Consider the following 13489-nt stretch of genomic DNA (forward strand, 5'->3'; position numbering starts at 1 on the left):
CCTATTTGTGACACTAATATCTAAATTAAACTAAATTAATATCAATAGGATTGGAGTATGTTGGAGAAGCTTAAGGGACTATGATCGGGCAAATCCCTTGGAGCTGATGATCCAAACCCTTGGATTCTAAAAGAGATAGCTGCAAAGATAATGAAGCACTGACTATTATTTGCTTGCATTCCTTACATTAAAGCCCAATACACCATTTACCTTCCGAATTGCTTGCTGCGCCTGTAAGCTAATGTTCTGCATTCCTTGTACAAGTACTACCCAGTTGCTTTGAACATAAAAACGTACAAGTTTCATACCTTTTAAAATATTTTCTGCTTTTCTATTCTTACATTTATCATTTGAATTGATCTGTTAGTCTTTAGGGCAAATGGTAAATGGGCTCTGATTGGTCATGGTGTTGCCATGGATAATGTACCAATTGATGGTAACTGAGAGTTAACTGCCAAGCATTGTTTGAAATTTAAACTAGGCAGCTTGACCCTGATTAGTCAAGACATTGCCCTGAGGAATGAATCAGCGAATAGCTGTCACTTACTTTGTTTAACTAAAACTGGTACAATGTGTATATTTTTTTTCTCTCTGCAAATAACAGCCCCTTGTGTATTAATATATGAAACTTCCAGTACAAGTAAACCCGGCACGCCGTGAGTCTGACTGACAATCTTAAATTGGTTGTCACTGTGATTCTTAGCAAACTGGGGATTATTTAGCAAATGTTGTCCAGTCATGGAATCACCTTGAATGTTGGACACCGTGTTTTGAATTTTGCAAGCAAGGGCTTGTTGCATGTGGCCTGTATTTTGCCTGTTGTGAACAGAGCTTGGGACATGCTGTTTGACACAATCCATCGATCTTTGGGATGTATGACCCACATCCCTAACATCATACTGAAATTCATATAGCACATTACTCATTTGTGTGATAGGCAGAACGTCTCTTTGGCTTGACAGCAGCAACATGTTAGTGGCAAGTGCAACTCATGTTGCTCCTGCATAGTACCAGAATGAAGCAGCTAACTTCACCTGTTGCTTAACTTCTCCTTTGCTGTCGCCGCTTGATCTCTCCCTCCTGCTGCATTTCCAAGATATATTGTAATAAACACACCTGTGAGCAGGGGGAAGTTACCTGACTAGACACATTGCTGTCATAGCCAAGGCTTTTTCTACTCTGGCAGATTTCAGTAACTTCAACAAACTCAGTAAACCGTCAGGCAGTTGGGGGGCTTTTAGTTGAGTTGGGCAGTATGGCCGGTGCAGGCTTGGAGGGCCGAAGGGTCTGTTTATGTGCTGTAATTTTCTTTGTTCTTTGTATTTCCATAAACTTGTAATGAGCCATTAGTGATTGATGAGCAACTAATCTACAAGCTGTTGATGGTCCCTTTAAATAGCACATTCATAGGGTGCGAAGGTGATCTTCCTGCATTCACCTGTTCATGTTTAAAAGTAGATAAAAGCTGGAGTGGCGAGATTGAAAATGTCTGTGTTGCTATCAAATCATTGATTTGCATTATGATCTGCCTACTCTACATATGTCTAGTGAATGCACCTAACGCCTGTGCCAACATCCTCATCAAGATGGCATGCTGCTCATGCCATGATAGAGATGTATACGTGGTACCAAAATGACATTTATGAAACTATGGGCACTTGGACTATGGAGCCCAGTTTTATAGACCAGGCATTTTGGAGCCATGCTTTACTTTGAAAGACATAAAAAGCATGTTATTTGTGGTATTTCAGTATTATGTCAAGTGCTTAATGTGTAACCCACTGAACAGACAAACAACTACATAATATACTTAATGCTGGTGTCACTCCAGAGTAAGCAGATCAATCTCTTAATGTTGTACTGGTTTCAAAACAAATTGATTCCTAGTACACTGAAACTTGACTCAAATCCCTATTTGTTTTTTGCTGCTGTGTTCAGATGAATCACAAAACAAATCAAAGTGGACGCTTTACTTTCCACCTGCACTGTGGAAGCTGTATCAGCTCTACCATGCATACATAAAGTAGCTGCTGCCTAAGGATCATTATGCTGCTCATATGCACACATTGAGCTGACCACTTCACATTGTGGACAAGACTTTGTTAAGCACTGGCTGATTATCATTAATTACACTTCCATGAAAGGGGTCACTTATAAGTGTGAGTGACAGGCTCCAACTGTAGTGCATGCAGCAGACAGCTACCCATCTCAACTGTTCCCTTTCTACTTTGTCAAGTGAGGCCCTTATATTGTCACTTCCCATTTGCCAGCTAAGAAAATGCGGATAATTGAGGAGTAAAAAAAACCCTTGCTCCCACAACATTGTTTGCCACAAATAAATGTTTAGACTTCAAATGTCTGTGATAAATTCACAGGTAATTTTGTGTGTCATTGAGAGTGACTAGTACTACAACTTAATTCTAGTTACTTTCCCAGTTAGAAGGAGCAGTGATTTTTGTGAATTTACAACAAAAGTGAATAAAGAAAAAACGAAAAGGATATATTCTGCTGCACTTCTTGCATCCCATTGCTTTTCCTTTTTAAGTGGTGTGAAGGCTTTTCCATTGCTAATTATTATTCAAGTCAGATGGCTATACTCTGGGTATTGTACATCCTACGCACAGCTTGCACTACTGGGCCTTCCCAGGTTGGAATGTTAAGTAATACTCATGTGTGCTCAGAGCCTGGGTTCAAACTCTGAAGACCTTGCTGAATTGGTTTGGGAAATTTCCAGCATTGTTGTAGCTTTTAAAGGGACTTAGCAGCCATTCTATAGGAAGGTTTATTCTTTGGCAGTATAAAAAATCTACAGAACTTAGAAATATCATTAAACAGTGTAGTTAAGGCATGCAGGGAACCCACACTTGCACAAATGCAGATGTGGCTCTTAAGCTTCAGGAAGTTCAGTGTGCCAGGGCCTCCTGCCAACAGGAGAACTGTTTCGACTGCCTGGGAGGTGGTGATGGAAAGAATGAATGTTGTATCCAACATCCAGAAGTGCCGATGAGAAGAAGAATGTTAGCAGTCTGAGAAAATTTGCCAATGTAAGCCTATCCAGCATTTCCCTCCACCAAGTAAATGGCCAATGTGTTTCTACTTGTGAACACTTTAATGCAGGCTTTTGACAATGTATAAAGCAGCATGTAGAGTTGAACAGTGTCTATCAATCATTTATGTTATACAGGTTAGATGGCTGCTATTCCCATCTAGTGAGGAATTTTTCATCTGTACCATGTTGCATGACTATCAATCAACTCCTGTCCAGCATGGAACATATGGGAAGTCCAAGGTCATCTGTAAGGGTCTCAAACATCTCTTCCCACAACAGGATGTTTTTTCTTGTAAATATTCACACTCCGGGATGAGGTCTTGTGCTCCAGTATCTCAACTGAATGGAAAATCCAGAGGAGAAACATATTACTCATTGACAATATCCACTTCTGCTGATGAAGATGAAAAATTTACATCTGAACGAGCAAACACATTCACAGGATTTGTTGGAGAGCTCTTATGTTCCATATAGAAATATGAAGATTTGGCTCAAATACAAGCAATTTGAACAGGGCTGCCCCAGTTGTATTTTTGGAAAAGATTGATAGTTTGGTTACATCTTGTCTATGTATGTGGGTGGATTCTGATATATGGTATCAAAGCATCTTCTCCTCAGTTCTTTTTTCTGGATGTTTTTGGACTGTATTCAATCTGAGGAAGGAAGCATTTACATTGTACCTACATTTACTTTAAACTTTAGGTTTTTATAATCCAGTTGCAGAGGGGAAAGATACCTAACATTGATTTGAAATGACTCATCTGTACTCTGCAACTTCTGTGTGCTTTGATTAGTGCAACTAATCTCCACTTAACTGTACTTAACATCAGACCCTGAGCCCATTATTTTTATTCTTCCTTTTCTCTTCTTCTCTTGTGCACTTCTCCCCTGTTTCTTCCTCTTCCTGTCATTCAGCCATTCTATTTTCCACTTCTCCTCTCGTGGCTATTTTAGATTCGTATTCCCTGCGCCTATTCCTCTGCCTTCCTGCTTCCCTGTCACCATCCAAGTCATGAATCGCTCTTGGATAAGTCCAAAATTACCTGTAGTGACACTCTGTATTTTTCAAATAGCCCTTGAAGTGTGTATCCTTGTCTCTTTATGAGCAGTAATCCAATTGCAACAACCCTTCTTTTTGTTGTCCTTTGCAACCAGTAATCCTGCTCAAAGCTAATCTTACCAACTTCCATCCTGTCTCATTCATTTCATCTACCACAGATCTCTTGGGCTTTGCCATTAAAACAACAATCACCACCTATCTTTATATTTCTGTGTGAAACATCAGGTCACTTATGAAGAACCTTATCCTGGATTGACTTTAACTGACTTTGATGACACTTGGCTTATGAAGGGGAACATCTTGTTCTTGAATGAACCTTCCCTAGCTGGATATTTTCACCATTTGCTCCCTTTTAAACCAACTCAGGAGCAACAGTTTACCTTTTACCATCAAATTGCACTCTATTTGATCTTTACTCTTTTGGTACTTCCTCGCCTTTAAAGATGTTTCCCTTTGTTTTCAATATTCAAATTGTCATTCACTCCTGTGCCATCCTGAGCTTGTTACCTAGATTTCAGCAGTCCTTTCCTTCCTCAACTTCTGCACCGATGCAGAAGACGTTTCAATCCAACCATCTCAACTCTCTGTATAAAATGTCCTAATGTGGAGATACTGGCGTTGGACTGGGGTAAACACAGTAAGAGGTCTCACAACACCAGGTTAAAGTCCAACAGGTTTATTTGGTAGCAAAAGCCAAAAGCTTTTGGATCGCTGCCCCTTCGTCAGGTAAGTGGGATTTCTGTTCACAAACAGTGCATAGAAAGACACAAATTCAATTTACAAAATAATGGTTGGAATGCGAGTGTTCACAAGTAATCAAGTCTTAAAGGTCCAGACAATGTGATTGGAGAGAAGGTTAAGCAGAGGTTAAAGAGATGTGTATCGTCTTCAGCCGGGACAGTTAGTGAAATTTTGCAAGTCCAGGCAAGTCATGGGGGTTACAGATACTGTGACGTGAACACAAGATCCCATTTCAGGCTGTTCTCATGTGTATGGAACTTGGCTATCAGTCTCTGCTCAGCGACTCTGCATTATTGTGTGTCGTGAAGGCCACCTTGGAGAACACTTACCCAAAGATCAGAGACTGAATGTCTGTGATTGCTGAAGCGTTCCCCAACAGGAAGAGAACACTCTTGCCTAGTGATTGTTGAGTGGTGTTCATTCATCCATTGTCATCGCGTCTGCATGGTCTCCCCAATGTACCATGCCTCGGACATCCTTTCCTGCAGCATATCAGGTAGACAACGTTGGCCAAATTGCAAGTGTATGTACCTTGTACCTGGTGGATGGTGTTCTCACGTGAGATGATGTCATCCGTCTCAATGATTTAGCACATCTTACACAGGTTGCTGTGGCAGGGTCGTGTGGTGTTGTGGTCACTGTTCTCTTGAAGGCTGGGTAGTTTATTGCGGACAATGGTCTGTTTGAGGTTGTGCAGTTGTTTGAAGGCAAGAATTGGGGGTGTGGGGATGGCCTTGGTGAGATGCTCATCTTCATCAATGACATGTTGAAGGCTCTGGAGAAGGTGTCATAGCTTCTCCAGGGAAGTCCTGGATGATGAAGGGTACTCTGTCCACCGTGTCCCATGATTGTGTTCCAAGGAGGTTGTTGCGCTTATTTGCTATGGTGCGTCGGAACTGTCGATCAATGAGTTGAGCGCCATATTCTGTCTTATGAGGACATCTTCTAGCGTCTGGAAGTGCCTGTTGCAATCCTCCTCATCTGAGCTGATCCTGTGTATACAGAGAGCTTGTCCATAGGGGATGGCTTCTTTAAAGTGTTTAGGGTGGAAGCTGGAGAAGTGGAGCATCGTGAGGTTATTCTGTACAATGAAGTACAGAAGTGACCGTCCTTGATGGAGATGCGTGTGTCCAAGAATGCAATCGATTCTGGAGAGTTGTCCATAGAAGTCTAATGGTGGGATGGAACTTGTTGACGTCATCATATAGTTGTTTCAGTGATTGTTTGCCATGAGTCCAAAGGAAGAAAATGTCATCGATGTATCTAATGTATAGCATCGGTTGAAGGTCCTGTGCAGTGAAGAGGTCTTGTTTGAATCTGTGCATGAAGATGTTGGCTTATTGTGGTGTGAATTTGGTCCCCATGGCTGTTCTGTGTGTCTGGATGAAGGACTGGTTGCTGAAGGTGAAGACATTGTGGTCCAGGATGAAGCGAATAATTTGTAAAAGTGCACCTGGAGACTGGCATTTGTCAACATTGAGCACTGAGGCAGTTGCAGCAATACCATCACCATGGAGAATGCTGGTGTAGAGTGCCGAGACATCCATTGTGACAAGGAGTGCTCCTGGTTCAACTGCTCCATTGTGCTGAGTTTCTGTAGAAAGTCCGACAAAAGCTGGGGGTTCTTCGTACAATGGGTTATAGGATGCCCTCGATGTAGCCAGAGAGATTCTCGCACAGTGTCCCATTGCTCGATACAATGGGATGGCTGGGTGTGTTTACCTTGTGTATCTTCGGGAGGCAGTCGAGATCTCCAGCGCGGGGAGTATGTGGGATGAGAGCATAGAGGTTGCTCTGGGCTTGCAAAATCTCACTAACTGTCCCAGCTGGAGACAATACACATCTCTTTAACCTGTACTTAACCCTCTCTCCACTCACATTGTTTTCAAGACTTGATTACCTGAGAAGACTCGCATTTCAACCATTATTTTGTAAATTGAGTTTGTGTCTTTATACGCCCTATTTGTGAACAAAACTCCCACTTACCTGATGAAGGAGCAGTGCTCCAAAAGCTAGTAGTTTTTGCTACCAAATAAACCTGTTGGACTTTAACCTAGTGTTGTGAGACTTCTTACTGTAAAATCTCCTACGCAGATTGACAGATCTTCCTTTGACCTCATGTGGCTCCTCTACTCCTATGGTATTGATCACCAACATAACAAATTCTGATCATTTCCACGTATCCCACATCACACTAGAGAGATTTGAATTTTATGTTAAATTCCAGAATAAGAACATTCTTGTTGAGGAATAACCATATTGGCAAAAAGGATAATCATTAATTTCGAACACAAACTAACAATGTATATTGGACAATAAAGATTGATAGGGCGAGACATGGCATGATTCATAAGTTCAATGCATCAACCTGTCTTTCCCGTGGATCCCGGGACCTCTGTGTCTCTTTTGAACTTCTTGAATCTGGTCTCTTCTTGACTCACAATGTCTTTCCATATTCTACCATAGCCAACTTAACTTTAACACAATACAAGCCATTTTGCAGATTAAAGAGTTCAGCTCTCATGGATCCTTTATCAACTCACAATTTTTCTGTCTACCTTAATTGCTGAAGGTACACACTTCACAGCTGCCTGCTGAATGCTCTCCCTCTCTTAATACAATTACTTGAGCCCTGGCAATCCTGTCTATGTTGGATCTACTGATCTTTAATACTGGATACTTACATCAGTTCTCAGCCTTGCAATAATCACTTTAGATATTGATTAAATGTAATACTGAGCTCCTACAACAACCCCTCAGCCCGGTGAAAGATACTTTAATCATTAACTGAGCATAATACTTGGGAAGATGGTCATGTAAAATGGGACCACCATCTTCCAGCCCACCCACAATATATTAGGTGAGCAGGCACTGAAATCAGCAGCTCACTCACCAGATGTAAATAAATAATTAAAGTTCTATTTGACTTGTGGGTTTTTTTTCCAGAACAGCTCACTAGCCTGTCACCAGAGGCTTATAGCATGAGGGGCACCACTCTGTATCAAGGATCTCTTCCACCCATACCAGCTGTCATTGATGTTTTGGGAAGATTTTGCCACTTCATGCTCAACTTGCTTGTCTGTGTTATGAACACACCTTCTTCGCCCATTAAGACCTGGGACTTGAGTTTCTGACAAAGACATTACTCACTGTGCCACAAGACCTTGTCCCTGTGAGTAATGTCCCCAATTTAAAATTTTCATGATCTCTTCAAGACTTCACTTCTCCCTATCTCTTTTTATCTCCTCCAGCCTCGCAGCTCTTCTAGAATATTGCTTTCTGCAGACTGTTGGTCTTTGCATCCCCAACTCCTGCTTCTATTTTCTATGTTTCTATATTTCTCTCCATTATTGGTAACCTACTTGGGCTACTGAGAACTAAGATCTGCAAATTTCCTCTGAAACCTCTCCACTTCTCCATCTCTCACTCCTCCTTTATGACTCTCCCTAACAGTCATCCCTCTGAACAAGTTGAACCTCCAAGCAGCACCGTCTTTGATCAACATCCATTTTTACCTGATTGAGCTTCAGTGCAGCACCTTCAGATGTTTTGCATTAAAAGCTATTATAAATGTAATTTGTTGTTAGTATTACCAAACAGGCCAATTATCCTACACAGCTTGATTTATTGTGTTGCATAACTCCAGGAAAAAAGTTCTTCATTTAAATTCTGCCACGCAACGTTACAGTTGCTCAAGGAGGCAGTATCACTCTACTTCGGTTCTACAAAAACAGTGTAACTGCAACCGGTAAAGCATAGACTATTTAAAATATTATTTATATTAGCAAAGTGCTGACTTGTTGATTGCTTCTTCCTTCATTAAAAGTAGTATTCTGGAAGTTCTGCTTGTACAGAAATCTACTTCATCCAGCTTGGAAGATTAGAAGAGAGGGTAATATATGTAAAGTAACAGATCCATTCTGTCAGGTTACCGACTAGGCAGTGAAGCTGAAAATTATGCCCAAGATTGGATTTTTGCTACAACAGGGAGCCGCTGTATCATGATGAAAATGGCAGAAGAGGCTCAAATCAGGAATTCACCTGCTCGCATACAGTAACTAACATTTTCATGGGGTGAGAATGGGCACAGATCAGAATTTGTGCATGAACTTTTCATGGAGGCAGCTGCCCACAGAATACCCATAGCTGCCTTCACTCATGCAATTATGATGAAACCTGAGATGCGCAGATTAGAGCCAGTTGGAGCAGGTCTGAGTTTTGTGGACTTGTTTGAATAGCCAGAGTAACTTTTGTTGAGATATGAGGTACCCCCATGTATATATCCTGGAAAGCTGTCAGGGAGGTAAGGTGCCCTTTAGGATTTTTGAAAGTAGACCTGAATATGTGATAAAAAGTGCATAAACTCACTACAACTGTGAAGCTCGTTGGGACTCTCGTAAACCACTGTCAAAAATATTAAGATGAACCGTCAAAGGGAGCATTTAAGATGTCAAGACATTTAAAACTCCTGTGCTTTAACTCCTTGAAAACAAAAATGCCTAGAAACTTAAAAAATGATTATTTGCGATTTCATTCTGTCTGTTAACATTGGGTTACCACTACTGGGTTCATGTTCTATGACTGATTACGCAACTGCTGATTATCAGGGAGGCGATGGCCTAGTGGTATTATTGCTAGAATATTAACCCAGAAACTCAGCTAATGTTCTGTGGACCTGGCTTCGAATTCTGCTATGGCAGTTGATGGAATTTGAATTCAATAATAACAAATATCTGGAATTAAGAATCTACTGATGACGATGAAACTATTGTCAATTGTCAGAAAAACCATTTGATTCACTTTAAGGAAGGAAATCTGCCATCCTTATCTGGTCTAGCCTACGCATGACTCCAGAGCCACAACAATGTGATTGATTTTCAATGGCCCTCCAAGGGCAACTAGGGTTGGGCAATAAATGCTGGCCCAATCTGTGACGCCCATGTCCCATGAATCAATAAAACAAATCAATCGATTTCAACCATTTCACAGTTTGATTGACTGCTCCAAGTGGTTATGGATTCCATGAAGTGGAAATATGATTTCATTTTATAAGGATTTATGCAACTAAATTAAACATTTGTTGTTATAAGGGATGATGTAATTGAAGGAATGCAAATGTCAAAAATGTGTTTTATGAATGAGAGGACAGAAAATTCTAGCCTTGCTTACTCTGAGAAAATCCAGCCCGAAATCAGTGGAACTTTCCATGGTCTGCCCCTCACCCGCTCTGATTCCCATGGCAGGTGGGATGGTAAAATGTACGCCAGAATGTTTTTTTAAAATATAAAGATCTGTAATAGACACTTGGAATCTTATTTTGTTTAGTCTCAGCATAGGTGCAGAGGTCTGTGTATTATCGATAATGGATGAGTAGGCATGGTAGGTGTAAAGGAAAAGGGTGGTGAGCAGTAGGTGAAGGGAGTAAGTAAGGGAATTGACTATAGAAGTAGGGAGGTTGTCCAGGGCACTAGTGAGGTCACATATGGAATGCATTGGTCAATTTATTTAAGGAAGGATGTAAATACATTTGATAGTATACAAATCTGAAAACAGGAAAGGGAAAGTTGTCTTATGAGGAAAAGTTGCACAGGCTTGTATCTTCTGGAGCTTAAAAGAGTAAAAGGAGACTTGATTGAAACATATGAGATCCTGAGGGGTCTTGACAGAGTGCAGGTGGAAAGGATGTTTCATTTTTTTGGGAGAATTTAGAACCAGGGATCACTGTTGAGAAGTAAGGGATTGCCCATTTAAAACAGATTAGGTGATCTTTTTTCACTCAAAGGGTCACGCATCTTTGGAACTCTCTTCCTGAAAAGGTGGCAAAAGCAGAATCTTTGAGCCTTTTTAAGGCAATGGTGGATAGATTCTTGATAAACAAAGGATGATAGGTTATCAAGGGAGGCAGGATAGAGATGTAAGCTAACTATCAGATCAGTACGATCTTATTAAACAGGGGAACAGGCTCGAGGAACTGAATGGCCTACACCTGCTCATTATTCCTAAGGTTGTTTGAGTTGGCACTAAGTTTACATGTGGTTATAAAGGCTGGGAAGGGGATATAGATTGACATGGAGGGTATGAGGGATCGGAGGGTGTGGGTATAGGCGGGGTCATATTTTGGCATTTGTTGCCATGAATGGGGCAAGTGGAGGGTATGGGACCTGTGACGGTTGAAGTCTGTTTCTGTTTTTTTTTAAGAAAAATGCTTTAATACAGCGCCAGGACGCAAAGGCTGCCCTTCTGCCCAGCCGCATCCTCTGCACTCACTCTGGGGTCAACTGCTCTGACTCCTAACATAGCCCATCATCCTGGAACAAAAATCTGGTCTTCAGTACGACATTTTTAGGAGTCAGACTTGTGCAGCCAGGAATTCTCCTGACTCTGTGCACCCAATGTGCCAGTGAATTTCTAGATCCATGTGTCTTTAATTAGTTACACAGGTAAACTCATAAAACTAAAATGTACAAAATCTTTCAAGAAAATATTCTTCATTGGAACTGATAAAAGTTTAGCATAAATCAGTCAGTAGCATTGTACAAGCAATTAAATTGGGGTTGGATGGAGTAATAAGAGAGTTAAGATACAAATCAGGTAATTACCATCTGTAGCCAAAAAGGTAGGCACGATATAAAACAAGAACAGGAATTTTATTCTCACCCGATTTCCACAAAAAGTAACACAAAGAAAAGAAATCCATGAATAGTGCCAAATTTAATCAAGTGCTCTGCTAATCACTTGTACATAGAGTTAAACATCTCTGATGAATTATTACAACCAACATTTGACTGACAAAGCACAGTACAAACTGCAAACTCAGAATGATTGAAAATTGAACGACTTACAATCAGTGAGTTGTGAACAAGAGTCATCCTGGACTCAGAACATTAACTCTGTTTCTCTTTCCACAGATGCAGACCAGCACTTTCTGTTTTAGTTTACATTCATTTACGGGATGTCCCTGTTTGGCCATACTATTGGGTAATATGCTTGCTCCTTTAAATAGTCATGCTGCGCATCTGCATGAGGACAAAAGTAGTTTCAATGCAGAGTCAACGTGTTATTTTTCAGAAAATATCCATTTTCATGGTGGGACATATTGTAATCTTAGTGTTCTGGTTATCTCGTGATGTGTATGTATCTGGTTTAATTGGACATGAGGTATGAATCTTAACCACAAGCAATGAATTGTGAACGTGTACCTAAACTGGCCTTGCCAATGCACTCCCATTTAATCCAGTGATGATTGTGTGTCTCCAATGGCAGTGTCAACATACTCCTAGGTGGGTGTGCAAACTAGCAATTTCAATACATTATTAGGTGATCCAGTGGAGAGTAAAAGCAAAATACTGTGGATTCTGAAGATCTGCAATAAAAACAGAAAATGGGAGAAAAATTCAGTAGGCCAGGCAGCATCTGTGGAGAGAGAGAGAGAGAGAGACAAGACTTAAAGTCTTGAGTCCAATATGACTTTGTTGGCGCATTCTGGTGGTGAGCATGTGCCTAATCTGGCAGTGCCAATGCAGTGCCAATGAGATGGAACAGGGGCACAGTGGTTAGCACTGCTGCCTCACAGCGCCAAGGACCCGAGTTCAATTCCCACTTGGGTCAATGTCTGTGTGGAGCCTGCACATTCTCCTCCATGTCTGCATAGGTTTCCTTTGGGTGCACCAGTTTCCTCTTACAGTCTGAAAGACATGCTGGTTAGGTGCATTGACTCAAACAGGCACTGGGCTGTGGCAACTAGGAGAATTTCACAGTAACGTCATTGCAGTGTTAATGTAAGCCTATTTGTGACTAATAAATAAACTATACGTTGCTTTACAATACACTCCCAGATTATCCTGTGGTCAGTGTGTGTCTCTCGTGCTACAATTCATTCAGATCAGTCCATGTTCATTACTTGTCGGATTATGTGCTGTCTGCATTATTTGTCTGAAGCCTCCAAAGAAAACTGCGGATCACCAAGTTTAAAAAAAACAAAACCCCATTTGGCTCCAGGCATTGTGATACATACCTCTTTTAAGTGCAGCACCTTTCACAACCTCAAAGCGACACAGCTAATATTTTAAACTGTGTGAAAAAAAACTACTTCAGTGTTACATCAGCAAATCATTTATGATCAAGCTACAACTAAAAAGACAATGTCAATGAGTTACAAAGCAGCAATGTCCGAAAGTGGAAAGTGCGTTGGAAGCAAAAACAAAAAGTTAATGTAGTTAAATGAAACTAAAGAGAACCATCTGTGCAGCTGGAATCTTTGAAATGGAACTTTCCAACAGTCATCAGGAAAGGTTCATGCACCTCTGGCAAGAGTACAGCCTGTCAGCTGGCTCAACATGCAGGGTCTCAATTTCTGTTTCCTTTATCCGATATCATTCTTTCTGTTGTGTTGCAGCCTACTGAATCAGATCAGTTTTGACCCAACATACTTCCCCAAAATGGGCAATGAGTCATTTCAGTTGTGATTTCCACATTTGACACTTGCAGAGAATTCAGCAAAGATTAAAGTGTACTTCAAGAGACTTGGGTCGGAAACTGCACATCAAAAATGATGTCTGAATGGGTCAAGCAGTGATGTGGATTTTATGGAATTTTCAACATTCCACCATTAAATAAACAGTATGGCTTTCAAGATCTCT

The 13489-nt window shown here is 40.9% G+C and overlaps 1 long non-coding RNA gene across 1 annotated transcript; it reads right to left on the bottom strand.

Moving 5' to 3' along the window:
• Positions 1 to 3164: 3164 nt before the first annotated feature.
• Positions 3165 to 12901, bottom strand: LOC145345499 (uncharacterized). The gene is made up of 4 exons (XR_013887074.1): positions 12865 to 12901; positions 12050 to 12213; positions 11693 to 11866; positions 3165 to 3388 (listed from the first exon to the last, which is right to left on the bottom strand). It is a non-coding gene; the product is annotated as an uncharacterized LOC145345499 (long non-coding RNA).
• Between the last annotated feature and the right edge of the window lie 588 nt (positions 12902 to 13489).

This window comes from Carcharhinus amblyrhynchos, chromosome 7, assembly GCF_965287045.1.
Source record: "Carcharhinus amblyrhynchos chromosome 7, sCarAmb.v2.hapA, whole genome shotgun sequence".
NCBI lineage: Eukaryota > Metazoa > Chordata > Chondrichthyes > Carcharhiniformes > Carcharhinidae > Carcharhinus > Carcharhinus amblyrhynchos.